Below are 19,409 nucleotides of genomic sequence, written 5' to 3'. Positions count from 1 at the left end.
TCACGATGTGCAGCACCATCAAAATACATCTTCCAAGGTGGCTGAATTTCCACTATCATTGCGTCTTCATCAGGTAATTCATCAGATAACTCCCAATCATTCGAAATTGGATGATTGGCCAAGAAATCTGCTAGCACTTGTCCTTTTACTGCCTTCTGAGATATATACACAATTTTAAATTGTTGAAACTGGAGGTACCACCTTGCTAATCTATCACTTAAGACAGGCTTGGACATGACAAACTTGATAGGATTCGCTTTAGAGACAAGTTGTACAATATGGGCAATGTGTTGCTTTGAATTTTCCTTTCCATCAAATTGTTGAAATTTTGGAGGTTGATAACCTTCAGGCATCTTCAAAACATCGATTCTTGAAGTGTATGGCTTTGCATACGTGAATGATGACTTTGAAGACACGTCATACTTATCTTTGATAGTTCCCATAATGAAGTCCTTCAGTTGATGAATGAGAATTCCTCCTTCAGCAGATACTTGCAGCTCATCACCCACATTTATTTGCTTTGTAACTGAATCTCCCTTTTCTTGTATCATCGGACGTTTTCCAAGTGCATGACTTGAGTCCCCCTCCATAACATTCTCAACTCTGTCCGTCAACTTGACAATTACATTATCCTGATCTTGCATATATTTTGTTAGACCTTCAATTGCCTTCGTCAAAATCGCCAGTTAGTCATCATCGCTTGGATGGCCGTTATGGATGATGGGGCAAAGCATGGATTTTCTCTCAAACTGAAATCTGTCTGAAACAAGTTACGTGGAGTGACTGAGGCAGATCTAGTGATCAAGACATCATCTTCATCTTGAATAGTGCAATTCCTCGTGTTAAAAGGACTAAGTCGAGCCAACGTCTTTTCAACAATATCAGTTATATTCTCTCCTTCTTCCAATTCATTCGGAAAGAATCTTGCCCCCTTTGAAGATGGAAGATCAAAAATAGGAACTGATGCGGACGATACTTGAAGTGCTTGTTGTCCTAGCAAGTTTGCTCTGTTCCTAGTGATGGGTCCCAAACTTCCTATAGTAGCATCTAGTATGTTCTCCACCTCAGAGGAAAACTTGGAATCAGTAGCCTTAACAATAATAGTCCTGGAGTCAAACTTCTTAGATGCCATTTAAGTGTTCTTGAAGTTTGATGATCGATGTAAAGAGATGAGAGGTAGAGATTGTCCCACTGGGTGTGCCAAAATTTGTAAACAACAAATTTTCGACCCGAGAAAAATAAATAATCAAGACCGAAAAATTAGAGTAATAAAGTGTAATATTTGATTTTAAAATGTAATGCGGACAATCTCTATGATAATCCTCTGATTCTTCAAATAATATGAAACACGTTGAACTTGAATTTGAATTTGATTTAGAGTCAAGATCTTGAATAGCTTGATCTTGAATCTTCGTCTTCGAATTTAGATTTGAATTATTCATCACGAACACTTGTATGGTTATGACGAACAGTAAAGATGAACAAGTAACTTGATCTTGATATTCTTCTTCGTTCTTGATCTTGAACTTAAATTTGATTACTTGAACTTTGTAGCTTTGTAGAGAATTTGCGGTCTTTGATCCACGAGTTCTCTTCTTGCTTCTTGTTCTTCAAAAAACCCCTTTTCAGAATAATGAGGACCCCTATTTATAGTTGTAGGGAGTGGTATAAGGGTGTGATTTGATTGGTCGGTTTGAACTGACCAATCAGATTTCTTTGGTGAAGAGTTTTAATTTGGTTGGTCAGAACATGTCACCTATACACTTGGCATTATTCTAGTGGCTTATTTAATTTGACTTAGATTGCCACATAACTTCGACACGTGGCATGATTTTAGTGGCTTATTTAATTTGACTTAGATTGCCACATAACTTTGACACGTGGCATGATTTTAGTGGCTTATTTAATTTGACTTGGATTACCACATAATTTTAGCACATGGCATGATTCTAATGGCTCCTTTAATTTGACTTGGATTGCCATATAAATTTGACACGTGGTGTGATTTTAGTGGCTCATTTAATTCGACTTGGATTGCCACATCATTTGGACTATTTTCTTGAATTTAATATAGTCTAAATTAATTTACGAATTTAAATCCAATATAATTCTAATGTTTACAACTTGATAAAAGAAGAAAATAGCAAACTATAAGACGTAATTATGACAAATACCTGAATGATTGTGATATCATTTCCAAGTAATGTTCCTGTTCGTACTCGAGCTAACTCAGTCACATTGTTTCCTCTGGCCAAAACATCCCACTAAAAATAAAATATAAAAAACAAAAATCAAAATGAAACAATAAACAAACTCATAATTTAATTGACAAAAGTTGGTTCATGAAATGAGTATTATAAGACTATATAATAAAAAAATAAAAGAAATTGTGTATAATTTATGCCATGAGCTGAACATATAGACAGCATAACATAGGAGCCCAATATTAGTAATCAGACAAATTCATGACCTAAACTTAATGGTTTCGAAAATTTGTAACACTGAACTCATTGTACTTTAAATTAAGAGTCACGATTCTGATATTAGTTGATATTTTTGTGAGTTTCACATAAAAGTCTTTACAAGAATTGAAAAAATTAATCTACATGGGTACATTTAGGGGTCGTTTAGTTAAGAAACAAGTTATACAAGAATTGATAATGCATAAAATATTTTGATCAAACGTTTGGTCCATTGAATTAAAATTAAATATACGATGTAAAGATGCATACCATCAGACCTCTTTATAATAACAATATTTCACTATAACATCTAATTTTTTTTGGAACGGATATCAATATTGTGTGATATTAATATGTTCTCTATAATAATATTTCGATTTAACAAGTAACAACTATAAAAATATATGAACAATCCAAGTCATAAAGAGGTCCGGTACATACCTGATATCTAGTCTTCTCATCTTTGAGAAAATTAAAAACGGTTTTAAATGAAAGAGGAAGCCATAGGGAAGTAGCAGCAGTGGCAATGAAGCCCTTTGGTTGGGTAGTTTGTTCATTTTTTCTTATAGAAACCCTATATGCATCATTCAACTCTAATGAAGTTGAAAAATCTAATTTGTCTCTTATGCTTAGGATTTCACAAAAACTCTTCACCATCCTTTTAGATATCTTCTTCTCACTTTTCAACCCTTCTGAAATCATTAACCATTTAAAATTAAAACTTAACCAAAAAAAAAAAAAACACTGACTTATCAAATTACGATGTGTTTGGTGCAAAATTACTCTTATTTCAAAGAATAATTTGTTTTCGGAAAAGTATTTCAAAGAAAATTTAATGAAGATTGATCCCTGATAATAACATTACCAAAAAAAAATAATGTTTGGATGAGATCTTCAAGTATTAAAGATGATAGTAACGTATAAGTGTACTTAAAGTGTTGATATAACGTTAAAAGTTGAGATAATTGCGAAGGAAAATGGCTTCCCAAAAAATGAGAGAAGTGATCATTTCTTCTGCTCCTTTGGTTGGAAAACATTATCTCTAGAAAGTAGCTAATTTTTTGGGAAAATCATCATACCAAGAACATTCCTAAAGAAAATTGTGATAATTACAAGGAAAAATGACTTTCGCCAAAAAAAAAAAAAGAAAGAGAGGTGATCATTTTTCAGCTCCATAGAAAACATTTTCTCTAGTCAATCATCAAAAAATAACTTATTTTATTTATAAAAAAAAACTTTCATGTCAAACACACTTTTAAAGAAAAAGAAAACTTTTAAAAAGAAGGCATGTCTCAAATAAACAAAGAAAAGGAATGGATTTGAACACATCAAGATTTTCTTTTTTAATCAAAGTCGCCTTGAGGTTATGGAAAATCTAACATAGATTCTTGTCTTACTTGATAAATTAAAATTTAAAAAGATGAAAATATATAAAGAAGGAGACATAAAATCGAACCTCCTTTGAGACCATGCCTAATAGGCCATGTTGCATCTATTGGAAAATTATATTGCTCAGACATCATTTGAAGTGTAACAATCCATACATCCTTTGAAGTGTAACAATTCATCTTTTAGCTCCATATGTTTGACGACCACATAACAAGTCTCTAAAAATATGATTGACCTGATTTTTTTCATCTATTTGAACATGTGCAATCCAAGTAACCTAAAAAAGAGAAAAAAATCAAGGAAGAAAAAGATTATCTTGATCATTGGAAACATTTTTGATAGGTACGTATGTTGTAAATTTGTGTTTTAGTAGACAATCTTATAAGGTGAGGATTGTTTAAGACGATATAAGGATACATTTCGGCCTTTATCCAAGTCTTCTTCATCTGTACCTGCAGCAAGCTAACCAAGGGGCCTTAGCGTAAGGGATGAACATTTGGGGCATGAACAACATAATATGGATAGGTGTTCAACATTGTTAAATTAAGAATAGTGATAGGTTTGACGACTCTGATAGAACATGTTAAAAAGATGGTTAATGAATCTAACACAATCCCAAAATATAACTTATAAGGTTGATGGCGAGATTGTCCAAGGTTATAGACGGAGATAAAATGATTATGTTCTAAATGAATAATGGGGACACTTTAAACAGTCCCCGACACACGTCCACAGTTGAATATTTGAAGTGAACAACATAACATAACGATCCGAAATTGGATAAACCGAGAACAAAAATAGGTTTGATTCTTATACCATATTATGAAAAATAGACATCATGAGATAAACATTGGTATGCGTAATTTTTTACCTATGTAACATACTCTTTGAAAAATAAGCTACACATAAATAGTAATATATATTTTAGGTTCGAACTGTGAAAACAACCTCTTACAAAAATGTAATATAGATTTGTATGTCCTTGTGATCCGTTCCTTCGTTGAAATTGCGCATAGCAAGATTTTAATGTATCGAGCTACTTTTTTTATATATAAATTGCAATACATATATAGTGAGAGAGGAAGTGATTCATACCAAACTTTTTCCATCGCCCGTATCTTGAATTAGACATCCAGAAGGAAACTTCCAAGCATAAGAAGGTCCACAAGTTTGAATCTCTTTGAATATATCGTATGAAACATCCACCATTATCCATGTTTTTTGATCAAGTTTTTTACAACAACGTATGAAGAAAAAATCCCTAGCTTCCACTAGAGGAGATAAAATATGCAACTTTTCATACATCTGTTTTCAAGAACCAAGAAAAAATTAGATCATTTTTATGAAATATTTTTAATGTTAATTTAATGTTTAGGAAAGAAAAATGTAAAAGATGGATTAATATTTTACCAATTGTATAGAAATTCCCATATCTCCAGAATCAAGAAAATCAAGAATCCTAGCTTTCGTGATTATAGTAGGAAACATGTTCATCCATTTGATCTGCATATACAAAATGAATCATTTTTAAGTATATGATTAATGTTTAAACAATAATAATATACATGCCTCGAAAAAAATTCATGTAATTTGGAACCGCTATGTAAATACTCATTATACATGTCTGCTCCATTTAAATTCATCTTAATCAATATTGTATGGTAGAAAATTAAAAAATAAAATGGCCTATTGAAAAGTAACCACAAATTCAAAGTAATTGAGAAATAGTCAATAAATTCAAAAGTCATTGAAAATAACCAATTTGGAATCCATGACGTAAGTGTGTTAGATTTCAAAAAAATCATAACAGTGACTTGGATCTCTCACTTTCTCAAGTTCGAAATGTATGACACTGGCATGGTACGTTTCTGCATCAAAAGCTGCCAATTTTCAACAAATTCTAAAACACCTGATACTTTTCAAAAATCTATACCAAAAGGGCTAGCACACACATTTTTAACTCTACTGAGCAAGCCTTAGACCCTAGTATTATCACATTCTAAAGTCATATCAGTCTAAATCCAAAGTAGCTAATATTACTTGTGAACTGAACTGTTATAACATGAAAACATTTAAAGAAACTTACCAGATCAAGAAAAATTTGGATCAACTCAATTGGAGTCATTGACACAACTCCACAATCCTTTGATGATTCAATTCGAGCAGTTGATGATTTATAAGGTCGATTTGAATTTGAAAATGTTCCATCACAACTCTCACGCTGAATAAACCACCTCTCATCAGTTGATGATTTTACCCAAAATGGATCATTCACTTGCAAAAGTCTAAGCATTTCCTTCATAGCAGGAGCAATTACCATAAAAATAATTGACTGCTCCCCATTATCGCGATAAAAATAATAATTTTGTTGTGTTAATGGGGATATTATTGGCATATTATTAATATTTATTGTATGTGCTCGAACATTATTATTAGTATTAAGATTATTTTCTTGATGTAAAGGTGGAGGATATCCAACGGGAGAGCCAGATATAATTTGGCTCAATAAACTTTCATCCGCTGGTGGTGTCAAATTTGCATCCGTCGTGAAAGACCTTTCACGAGAACTTGAGACGATATTTGATATTTTTGCATGCTGGAAAATAAACATGATTTTGAGAACCCAAAAAGTAAAGAAAGAGTAAATAATTTATTGTCGGTGTCTAGTTTAAATTATTTTTATTCAATTAATTGACTGTGAGTTGAAGATGATCTCTCTTATCGAGGACCGGCACAACTCATAAGTACCGAGAAGAGATGAATCCAGAATTTAACTGGTGTAACAGGTAAAGGGGAATAAGGTACAAGAAATAGGAGAAAGCAATAACAACCAGAAGAAAACGGAAGGAGATAAAAATAAATATATGTTATCAAAGGAAAGAAAATAACAAAAGTGTGGCTACGAATGCCCACGGAAAATAACAAGGAAAGGAGAACAATGCCCAAGGAAAATGTATGAATAATGTTATCAACAATGACGGAACACAGAAGGGGAAAGAGCATGTACATTAAGAGGATCAGTCTAGTACTCATAAAAAGGAAGAACAGGTTACAAGTTTAAAGTCCAATGATGAGCAAATAAACAACAGATCAACAAGGGGGAGACAATTTCATCAGGAATAGAAGAAGGAAAAAGACCAAGAAAATGCCGAAAAAGAGAGCTATTGTTACATTTAAAGTTGGCAAGAATCCTATTAGTAAGCGACGGAAAAGAGGAAATGAGAAGCACTAAAAACATATGATAACCACCAATTTAATTAGGCACCTCAAACATTCCAAATAAAAAAGATCAGCCTCAGAACAATCTGGACAACACTCAAAAGATATCAAACCAACAAGAGGTGACAAATGTGTATGACAATAACGGAACAGATTTTAACACAAGAAACAATGAAGAAGAAGACAAAATGCAAGGATAAGAGCAACATCCAGACTAAAAACAACAAGACGACAGAATTAGCATCAATCAAGTGGTTCCAGAAACCTTTATTAGAAACAAAAAAGATATCGATCTAGTGGTGGACCTGGATGTTATCATGTATATAAAAGTAAATGAAGAAGAGGAAATTGATGATACGGATGAAGAGGTGGAGCCAGAGGAAGCTCAAGAAGCCAAAAAACTGAATTGGGGGCTTAAATTTTTTAATAATAATACTACTACTTTTTATTTGAATTCTATTTTTCTAGTTTATTTAAGATGCAAAGTTCTTAGTATATTTCTTAAAAAATTATTTTGAGATGCAAAGTTATTTTTTTCTTTTTATGTGAAAAGATTACTTTTTTTGCTCTAAATAATACTCCTTTTATTTCGATTTATTTGTGTTATTTTAATTTGACAAAGAATTTAGAGTTTAATAAGAAGGTAAAGAAGACTTTTTAATCAGTATTAAATTAAAGACAAAAACATACAATACATCTTATTTTAAGAATATATATACCTACAATAATTTTATCATTGCTAAAATGGGCCCCTCAAATGTGGGTGCCTAAGGCAAGTGATGTGTCTGGCTCTCGTTATATATAACTAATTCTTTTGAAGGAAAATAAATAAATTAGAATGCAAAAAATAAATAAATAAAGAGGATAAATAAAAGGTTTACCTGTTCTCTCAACCATTGATTTTCTACTTTCATTTTTTTCTAAATTACGTGCCCTTTGTTCTTCTCCAATGGGTGGACCATCACATTGATAGCACACAAGTTTTTCTTTGCCTCTTTTATAGTCATGTTCTCAGAACGGAATCTTTCTTTTTCTGTTCGAAGAACATTGTTGTCTAATCTCTCAACTTTTGTCTGAAGAAATATATATTACAAAATTAATGACATAACTATATAGATAAATAAAACCAGCTATTATAAGCAAATTAAATGTATAAAGAGAATGAGATTAATATTTAATTTTCACTCCCTAGAATATAGATACATTTTGATTCTTGTGATATTTGACGAATGATATTTAACTTTCAATTAATCAAAATATTTGTTTCTAGTCCTTCTATGAAAGATGGATGTCCTATGAAATAATCTAAAGATTATATTACCATTAAATATGGAGCAACAATACAAGCTTAACATAACATCTTGGTAATTAAGTGATGGGGCGATTAATAATTATTGTAAAATTGTGAATATTCACAAGCAAGGTAATCAAAAGTGTATATTTCAATTAATCGAATGTGTACGTACTTAGTTAGATGCAAGTATCAAAATTAGAATTTAATAATAATTGAAGGACCTTAAATGTTATTAATCTTTTTTAAAAATGTTTCAAAATTATTTCCTCACTCCATCTTTGCTTAAATGATCAAATTTTCGCTCTAATTTTGGACAACATACATTTTCTTCCTCATGGGCAATATATATTTCGAAGATTAATTTCTACATGGATGAAAAACTTAGTCCATTAAAATATAATCTATCCAACCCGCTCCAATTTTGATGAATTTGATTAGGCATATTTTCATGGAAGATCAATTTGGATGCAACTCAAGGTAGCATGCTTAAAAGTTGATTGATATAGATAAAACAAATGTATCTCAAATTATTCATAAAAGAACCTGTTAGCATATCTTTTTTTTTTAAAATTATTTGAGATGTTAAATATATACGTAATAAAAAAAATTGTTTGGTAATTAAACAAATAACATGAAAACAAAAAAGAATTTTTTTTGTTAGAGTCGGAAAATTGGATTGTGGTCCATTTTAAGCGTAGCTCAGACCAAATAATCTATTAACACACTAATTTATTTATTCAAACCATTTTGACTAGCTTGAAGTTAGTTCGACTGTAATGACCCTTCAGGTCATTTTTACTTTAATGTCTCCTTTCCATCATTTAGAGCGTTCCTATAATGACCTCAAGTCATTTATGACTTGCTGGCATTGACTGTTCGATCGCCTGATCATTCGTTTGGATTTTAGGCTTGTTTCCCTATTTTGGAGATTTTATAACTTGAAAAGTTGACTTCGGTCATAACTTCAGGTAAACAACCTGAGAACAGAATTCTAACTGTTCCATCAGCTCCGGAGTGACAAATTAGGCTAGTAGCAAGGCCGACATGAGTATTGGGGCAATCAATGCAAGTTTGAGGCCATTTGGCGCTTTAGCCTTGAAATTTGTCTTAAGGTTGACTTTGGTCAATATTCTTGCAAAACGATTCGGATGAAAATTCCGTCAGTGCGGTTAGTTCCAGAATGTCGAGTTTAGTCTATAATGACCCTTCAGGCACTTCCCAAGGCTTCCGGTCTAATCCCGAGGCCCATTGTGGAATTTGGCTAAAAAGACACTTGGATGTGGGACCCAATTTTAGTTAAAATGATCTCGTGTGAGAATTTTAAATGCACCATTGAGTTTGAAACGTCGAATTTGGTGGGGTAGCATATCTCATTTGCTCGCATGGGGTTCCAAACGAATCTCAACCACCTCATCGGAGACTTGGCCATGTCAAATCTCATATTGCACCAGCCGTATCGGGTGCCATCTCTTAAGGGATCACTGATCGCTAAAGAGACGGTCGCTAAAGCGACTGGTTGCTTAAGTGACTTGATGTCGCTAAAGCGGAGCCCGTCTCTTGGTGGAGGTCGCTTAAGCGGATTTGGGGTCGCTTTTGCGACGCCTGTAAATGGTTTTAAAGTCCTAAATTTCAGTTGAGATCATAAGTTTAAACATTGATTTCTCACTCATTTTAAGGTGGATTTGGGCGATTCAAAAGGCTAGATTGTGAGGTTTTTGAGAGGATCATCGTTGTGTGGTCATAATTAGCTTTAGAACCTTCGTTTAAGGTAAATCAATCATTTTTCTGCTTTCATTGTTGTATTTTGAGCTAAATTGGTGAATTGCTTGCATGTTTATGTTGGGATTGATTAGTGTTTAGAACCTTTGTACGGAGTAAATTCTAGAATTACCAAAGTGGGTCTCACAATCCTAATTTTAACTCTTAAATTGGTCCATCTACGATTTTAGTAATTTTAATGTTAAAATGACCGTATTAAAGTTGTATACCTATTATTGATAGCGTGGCAACATTCAGAGGCCGTTAAGAATGGGAAAGCTCTAAATCCATGATTTTGGAGCGTGCGTGATTGGCCTACGGTAGGCTATGATTTCTCCTTCTTTAAATTGAGCTTGGGAATGTAATTGTGTGTTGATTAGTTGGAATTTCGGATTGGGTAGTATTGAATAATGCTTAGCCGATTAAAAATCATGATTGAGGCCTTTTCTAGGTTTTATCGGGTATTTGTGAGCATACTACTTGCTTTGTTGATAATCCATGCCTTGTGGTACATTTGTAAATAAAGTAGGGAAGTCAAAGCTTGTCTAAGAAGGGAGAAATTCTTGTTTTACTGTTCATTTGAAGCATGTTTGGCCTTAGTCTAGGTATGAATAGCGCTTGCCTTAGAAATGCATGATTCGGACCCAATTAGTCCTTAGCTTTGCTCCAACATTATTTCGGCTGACTTAGATCCTTGTAGACTGGTGTAGAAGACTTGAGTCTGATAGTTGAGCCTTAGCTAGATGATACGATTGCTCTAGTGACATTCTATCTTTACTTCTCCGATTCTGCGGCTTTGCGAGTTTCGACGGCGACATAGGTTTCATTTTGCGATTTAAGATTGCTTTGGGATTCAATTTTGATGGTTTCATTGATTGTGTAAGTGTGGATGGTGATCAATGGAGTTTGGAATCTATCAATCTTTGGGAGCACACACAGTAGCTATATTGGGCATCTGTATCGGGCATCCAGATTCAAGCTCCGACCTTAATTGTATTGGCACTTCAGCGAGCATCTGGTTTGAGGTCTAGCCTCATAAATTAGGGTCCTTATAACGATCATCAAATTAGAAGTTCGGCCTCAGTTACTTGATACTTGATCAGATCTTGGATACTTCTAGGGAGCATCCTGTGAGGGGTTTGGCCTCCGTTCTGTTAGATTCTATTGGTTTGGGTTGAGGTTTTAGTTCTACATTCTCCGATCTTAGGTTCTCCATTTTAGTTCTCAGTAGTTATAACTATTTTGTGTACTCATCGGACTTATGGGGGTACGATCGGGTTTTTATTTAAACTTGTGTACGAGTGTACCTTCTAGGATTATGAGGGTCCATTTAGGTATAGTTTAGCTGTAGATTACCTTAGTTAGTTCTTCCTACACTCGTGTGAATCTCATTTCTTTACTTTACTTTAGACTTCCGCTCGTGACCTCTATTCTGTTCTATTCTCTCTTTTCATATTGCATTTACTTGTCAAGCTCAATTGGCCTATGATGCTTGGTGGGTACTTGTTGTTCTGGTACTCATACTACACTCTACATTTATTTTTGTGATGCAGATCCGAGCATCAACGGCCAACATTGATTGAAGCGGTCTGATCCAGAGATGGGAGTGAGCACTTGGTATTTTGTACTATTCAGATCTCCATCTGCATATATAGACTAGTCTTATTCTTTTTTAGAGAGGTATTATTTCATTGGTCCACTTATGAGACTTGTACTCTTTTGTTTAAACAACTTTGTCCTAGTGACTTCTAAATTTTGGGAGAGATCTATGTATATATTCATTTTGGTATGTCTTTCTCTTACTTATGTTATTTATGTTAGAAATGTGGTTCCTATTTAGTTTCTACCCTTAAACCCATTACTAGTTATGAATTACAGATTGGATTACCTACTGGTGGGTTATAATAGAAGATATCATGACCTGAGAAATTGGGTCGTGAAAAGTTTGAGCACTTGGCGATTTGTACTATTCTGGTCTCCATCTGTATATATGGACTAGTCTTTTGCTTTTTGAGACAGGTCTTGTTTTAGTGGTTCACTTTTGGGACCTATACTCTTTTGTTTAGACAACTCTTTACTATTGACTTTTAGGTTCTGGGAGAGATCTGTGTATATATTCATTTTGGTTTGTCTTCCTCTTACTTTTGTTATTTATGTTAGAAATAAGGGATCCTGTTTAGTTTCTACCTATAAACCCATTACTAGTTATTTCGAGTTACGGGTTGGCTTACCTACTGGTGGGTTATAATAGGTGTTGTTATGACCTATGAAATCAGATCATGATGAGTTGGTATCAGAGCTCAGGTTCATTGGCCTCACTTGTATAGAGCTAACGTCTAGTATAGTCTTGTGGATCGATGCAGAGGCGTCTGTGACTTATCTTTGGTTAGGAATTTCCCTTTCTTTCTCGCTTTCCTGCAGTGTGTGTCGTATTGGTTCTTTGAAATCTCACTTGTTTCATTCTTTAGCAGGATGGATCACACATGAGGCACTGCAGTTGGGGATGATGCACCCGAGGCCACAGATAGAGCCCCATCTAGGGGTAGAGGCAGACGTAGAGGTCGTGCAAGGGCTGCAACATCGGCCCGTTATAAAGAGGAGGCTCCTGAGCCTGAGGATGAGCCACAGGAAGCGTACGTACCTCCACAGCTGGTGGGGATGATACCATCCCAGCCACCACCCGCATGAGTTGCAGTACCAGAGGTTCAGGCCATACTCACCCAGATTCTAGAAGCTATAGGTAAGATAAGACAAGCACCAACTCTAGCCATGGTACCACAAGGTAAGCCTGTAGCCGTAGCCCCAGAGGGATAGCCACTATCAGCTCACGTTATTGCACATTCGGGTATAAATGATGGGGTTATGCCACTACATGAGCAGAAGATGCTCGGGGTATTTCAGAGGCTTTCACCACTGATGATTACTAGAGCAACTGGGGAGGACGCCCATGAGTTCTTGACTATATGTCAGGAGAAGCTTCAGTTCTTAGGCCTCTTGGAGTCAAGAGGAGCCGAGTTCACTGCACATTAGTTCTACGGGCCTGCCAGATAGTGGTGGCGCTCGTACTTATAGTATAGGCCAGCCCGGTCGCCTCATGTAAGATAAGTTCTCAGAGGCTTTCTTTGCCCGTTACATACCACGGAGCGTTAAGGACAGGCTTCGAGATCAATTCTCTAGGTTAGAGTGGGAATCCATGACCATCTCAGAGTACTAGGCGATATTCCATGAGTTGTCCTACTATGCCACCACAATCTTACCTGTGGAGGAGAAGAAAGTTTATTGCTTTATGCGTGGGTTGATGTACAAAGTGAGGGTTGACACAAAGCACCTAGATTTAGTAGGCTATTTAATTTTAGATGTGGTCGACCATGCTTGTTCCATGGAGCATACATATCACAAGGCCTAAGAAGGCAGCGATAAGAGGACTCGCTACCAGGCTAGCTACAATGGGTCCTAGACCAGAAAGAGGGACTCCTATGATAGGCCTTGCTAGAGATTATAGAATTGTCAGTCTAGTCAGCCTGTTCAGGCGGTATTACCTACTTCTGAGGGCATCCAACATCAGTAGGGTGGTCCTAGCATGGGCCATTACTCGAAAGAATCAAATTCTCTCCCTTTCGATCGTGGTCAGATCATTACAAGGTGATCGACTTTGAGGTGTTATGACTTCTGCACCTTATATCATTGGTCCCGAGAGTGCCCCAGTGAGGGCGAAGGGTGGTTGTACAAGCTCTTCCAATAACTAGACCAGTGACAGCAGTGCCTCCTCCAATTAGAGGCGGAGTTCAGGATCAGGATCGTCGGGGAAGTCGATAGGGTTCTAGGGGTGGAGAAAAAGGAGGTTGGTCAGACGCACTAGGCAGAGGTGCCTAGGGCTATTTCTATGTGGTTCCCGCGAGGGTAGAGGCTGAGGCATCTGATGATGTCATTACAGGTACACTTCTATAATGCCACCAGCCTACTACATGCTTATTTGATCTAGGATTCACCTATTCATATGTATTTGTATATTATATTCCTTGGTTGGGTATGAGGTCCGAGTACTTGGTAGAGACGGTTTATGTTTTGACCCCGGTGGGTGAGTGTTTATTAGTAGATCAGGTGTTTAGATCTTGCTTAGTGACCATCCAGGGTTATGATACTAGAGTTGACCTTATTTTGCTAGATTTGCTTGATGTAGATGTGATTCTGGGCATAGAATGGTTATCCCCTTACCATGCAGTCTTGGATTGCTACGCCAATACCGTTACCTTAGCCATGCCTGGCATTCCATCGGTGTTGTGGCAGAGTGCTTACAGTCACACACTAACGAGGATTATCTCTTTTTTATAGGCTCGGGGATTAGTTAGTTTGGGATGTCTAGCTTACTTGGCATATGTGCGTGATGTTAGTAGAGACAGCCCTTCAGTTGACTCATCCCTTGTGGTTAGAGCTTTTGTGGATGTGTTCCCTATAGACCTACCTGGCCTTTCCTTAGAGCGTGATATTGATTTTTCCATAGAATTGGATCCAGGCACCCGACCTATTTCTATTCCACCTTATCGGATGTCACCTGTAGAGCTCAAAAAACTTAGTGTTCAACTTGAGGACCTCCTAGGTAAGGGGTTCATCTGTCTGAGTGTGTCGCCATGGAGTGCTCATGTTCTATTTGTGAAGAAAAAGAATGGGATTATAAGGATGTGCATTGACTACAGGCAGTTGAATAAGGTGACGGTGAAGAACAGTTATCCCATGCCTCACATCGAATACTTATTTGATTAGCTTCAAGGTGCTGCAGTATTATCTAAGATAGACTTAAGATTTGGTTACCATCAACTGAGGATTAGGGCAGCGGATATCCCGAAGACCCCATTTAGGACTCGTTATGACCACTTTGAGTTCTTTGTGAAGTCTTTTGGGTTGACTAATATCCCTGTCACATCATGGATTTGATGACTCGAGTGTTCAGTCCATACCTTGATTTATTTATTATTATCTTCATTGATGACATATTGGTATACTTGCGGAGCCAGAGTGAGCATGAGAAGCATTCGACGATAGTGTTCTAAACTTTGAGAGATCAGCGACTTTATGTAAAGTTCTCAAATTGTGAGTTTTGGCTTAAGTCTGTAGCATTCTTTGGGCACGTGATCTCCAAGAAGGACATTATGGTTGATCTAGCGAAGATTGGGACATACCTACTTCTGTTACTGAGGTTCATAGCTTCATCGGATTAATGAGTTACTACAGACTCTTTCTCGAGGGATTTTTCACTATTGCATTCCCTTTGGCTCGGTTTTCTTGTCAGGATGTTCCTTTTGTATGGTCGGAAGGGTATGAGATGATCTTTCTGAGGCTCAAGGAGTTACTCACCACCGCTCCTATTTTGACTCTTCTAATTGAGGGCGAGGGATTAACAGTATATTATGACGCATTTGGCATTGGTTTGGGTTGTGTATTAATGAAGCGGGGTTGAGTTATTGCTTATGCGTCGAGGTAGCTTAAGCTGCATGAGCGCAACTAGCCCACTCATGACTTAAAGTTGGCAGCGGTAGTTTTCGCTCTTAAGATTTAGAGGCACTACCTATATGGAGTTCTTTGTGAGATCTACATTGATCATAGGAGCCTTTAGTACATTATAAGCCAGAGAGACCTTCATTCTAGGCAACGTCGGTGGATTTAGCTCTTGAAGGACTATGACCTCTCTATTCTCTACTATCTGGGCAAGGTAAATGTAGTAGCGTATGCCATGAACCGGAAGGTGGTAAGTATGGGTATTCTATCTTTCCTTTTTGTTTTGGAGTGACCATTGGCTTTAGACGTCTAGTCCTAAGCTAACTGGAAGATTCAACTTGATATCTCATATTCCATATGGGTATTAGCCAATGTGGGGGTTTAGTCATCTTTGCCAGATATTTGGGGTCGTCAGTTTGAGGATGAGTATTTGGTGGCACTCAGAGATAGGGTGTTGGCAGGTGATGCTGGTGAGGATACTTTAGATTTATATGGGGTTTTGAGATTTGATGGCCGATTATGTGTCTCGAGAGTTGGGGGTTTGATTCAGTTGATTCTTAGTAAGGCCCATGATTCTAGATATTCCATCCATCCGGGCACAACTAAGGTGTATCGTGATTTAAGGCAGCATTATTGGTGGAGCAGTCTAAGGAGAGACATCTCAGACTTTGTATCATGTTGCTTGTGTTGTCAGAAAGTGAAATCCGAGCATATGAGACCTAGTGGGGAGTTCCATAGATTACCCAATCCGAAGTGGAAGTGGGAGCGTATCACCGTGGATTTCTTTGTTGGTTTGTATCGGACACCCAGAGGTGTTGACAGTAATTGGGTCATCGTGGATTGATTAACCAAGTCAACACACTTCCTATCCATTCATACTTCCTTCAGTGCCGAAAGGTTTGCTCGTATCTACATTTGGTAAGTGGTTCATCTACATGGTGTGCTTTATCTATCATCTCAGATTAGGGTTCACAGTTTATTTCCCACTTTTTGATGGCTTTTCAAGAGGAGTTGGGCACCTGTGTTCACCTTAGCATAACATTTCACCCGCAGACTGATGGCCAGTCAGGGATCACTATTCAGGTCTTTGAGGACATGTTTGTCCTGTGTGATGGATTTTGGGGGTAAGTGAGACTAGTTCTTTCCTTTGGTAGAGTTTGCGTACAGCAACAACTACCACTCTAGCATTTAGATGGCCCCATTTGAGGTCTTATATGGTAGGCATTATCGCTCTTCGGCTGGTTGGTTTGAGTCTACGCAGCATAGGCCGAGTGGTAGAGACTTGCTTCAGGAGGCCTTGGATCAGGTGAGGGTGATTCAACATAGGCTCAAGACATCTCAGAGTAGACATCAGAGTTATATAGATCACAAGCGTCGACCGTTGAGGTTTGTAGTTGGTGGCGGGCGCGATAAGATTTGGGAGGCGGGGCAAGCTCAGCCCTAGGTATATAGGGTCTTTTGGGATATTAAGGATAGTTAGTGAGGTTTCCTATGAGTTAGCTTTGCCTCCAGCACTATCAACTATCCACCCAGTTTTCCATGTATTGATGCTGACCGATATGTTCCAAATGAGTCTCATGTACTGCAGTATGATTCAGTTGAGTTGGATGATCATCTAATCTTTGTATAGGAGCCGGTGGCCATTCTAGCTAGAGATGTCAGGCAGCTGCGTTCGAGAGCCATTCTTATTGTTAAGGTTTTTTCGAGGCACCGTCCAATCAATGAGGCTACCTAGGAGACCGAGCAGGAGATGTGGGAGCAATTCCCTATCTTATTTGAGAGTTCAGGTACTTTTTGACTCTTATTTTCTCAAATGAAAGTCCTTTTCAGTAGTGGATGTTGTAATGACCCTCTAGGTCATTTTTGCTTTAATGCCTCATTTTTGTCGTTTAGAGCATTTCTGTAGCGACCCCAAGTCATTTATGACTTGATGGCACTGATTGTTCAATCTCCTAGTCATTCTTTTGGGTTTTAGGCCCTAATGGCTGGGGGTCGCTAAAGCGACCTGATCTCACTTAAGCGGAGCCCGCCTTTTGGTAGGGGTCGCTTAAGCAGACTTTGAGGTCGCTTTTGCTACACCTGTTAGTTATTTTAAAGTCCTCAATTTCAATTGAGATTATAAGTTTAAACATTGATTTCTCACTCTTTTTAAGGTGGATTTGGGCGATTCAAAAGGTTAGATTGTGGGGTATTATGAGAGGATCGTCATGATGTAGTCAGAATTAGCTGTAGAAGCTTTGTTTGAGGTAAACCACTCATTTTTGCTCCTGCCATTGTTGTATTTTGAGCTAAATTAGTGACTTACTTGCATGTTTATGTTGGGACTGATTCAAGGCCCGATATGTGTTCCTTTTTGGAACACAAGTTTGGGGTAGCGTTTAGAACCTTTGTACAGAGTTAATTTTGGAATTATTAGAGCGGGTCCTACAATCTCGAATTTGACTCTGAAATTGGTTTGTCTCTGATCTTAGTAATTTTAATGTCAAAATGATCATATTAACATTGTGTACCTATTGTTGATAGCCTGACAGCATTCAGAGGCCATTAGGAAAGGTAAAGCTTTAATTTCATAATTTTGGAGTGCGTGTGATCGACCTACAGGTAGGCTAACTGCCCCTTCATTATATTGAGCTTGGGAATGTAATTGTGTGTTGATTAGTTAAAATTCGGGATTGGGTAGTATAGAATCATGCTTAGCCATTTAGAAATCATGTTTTAGGCCTTTTCGGGGTTTTATCGGAAACTTGTGAGCATGCTACTTGCCTTGTTGATCATCCATGCCTTGTGGTGCATTCGTATACTTGTTTTATTGTTCATTTGAAGGATCTTTGGCCTTAGTCTTGTCATTTCATCGGACAGAAGAAGATTATGTAAACACTTACTCGAGATCTCACTTATCAGATTCCATTGTGGAAGACATAATTTTTTCTGAAGAATTCGCCATGATATACCTGATCTATGCATAATATCAGGAAAAATGGATACAAATTTTTGACTGCTACTTAGTGGCAATAGGTCTGAAAAAGTATCTAAAAATATCAAATTTAGATATTTGTACCCTGTCGAAGTAAGGAACCATGGCATATATGTTTGGAATAGATTCCATTTTGACTTGTGCTTGTCTTAGAAATGCATGATTTGGACCCGATAGGCTTTAGTCTTGCCCCGACGTTATTTTGGCTAACTTAGATCCTTATAGACTGGTGTAGAAGGCTTGAGTCTAATATTTGGGCCTTATCTCGGAGATATGCTTGCTCCGATGACATTCTGTCCTTATTTCCCTGATTCTATGGCTTCACGAGTTTCGACAGCGCCATCAATTCCGTTCGATGATTCAAGGTTGATTTGAGATTTAGTTATGATGGTTTCATTAATTGAGTAAGTGTGGACGATGATCCACGAAGTTTGGCATCTATTGATATTTGGGAGTACATACAGTAGCTATATTGGCCATCTTTGTCGGGCATTCGGATTCATGCTCTGGCCTTGATCGTATTGGCATTTCAGCGAGCATCCAGTTGGGTGTACGACCTTGGACATTCGGGTCCTTATAGAGAGCATCCCGTTAGTGGTCCTGCCTCATTTACTTGATACTTGATCAGTTCTTGGATACTTCTAGGGAGCATCCAGTAAGGGGTTCGGCCTCCGTTCTGTCATATTCTACTGGTTTGGGTTGAGGTTCTGGTTCTAGTTTCTCCATTCTTGGGTTCTAAATTTCAGTTCTTAGTAGTTATAGCTTTAAGTGTACTCGTCGAGCTTATGGGGGTCCGATTGGGTTTTTATTTAAACTTGCG

The 19,409-nt window shown here is 37.1% G+C and overlaps 1 pseudogene; it reads right to left on the bottom strand.

The window, feature by feature from the left end:
* The window catches only part of LOC129875787 (homeobox-leucine zipper protein ROC8-like), a 39,905-nt pseudogene that overhangs the window by 12,265 nt on the left and 8,231 nt on the right, over positions 1-19,409 (bottom strand).

Source organism: Solanum dulcamara, chromosome 12, assembly GCF_947179165.1.
Source record: "Solanum dulcamara chromosome 12, daSolDulc1.2, whole genome shotgun sequence".
NCBI classification, from domain to species: Eukaryota; Viridiplantae; Streptophyta; class Magnoliopsida; order Solanales; family Solanaceae; genus Solanum; species Solanum dulcamara.
Note: the sequence above shows the minus strand (reverse complement) of the source record. Positions and strands in the feature narration are given on the sequence as shown.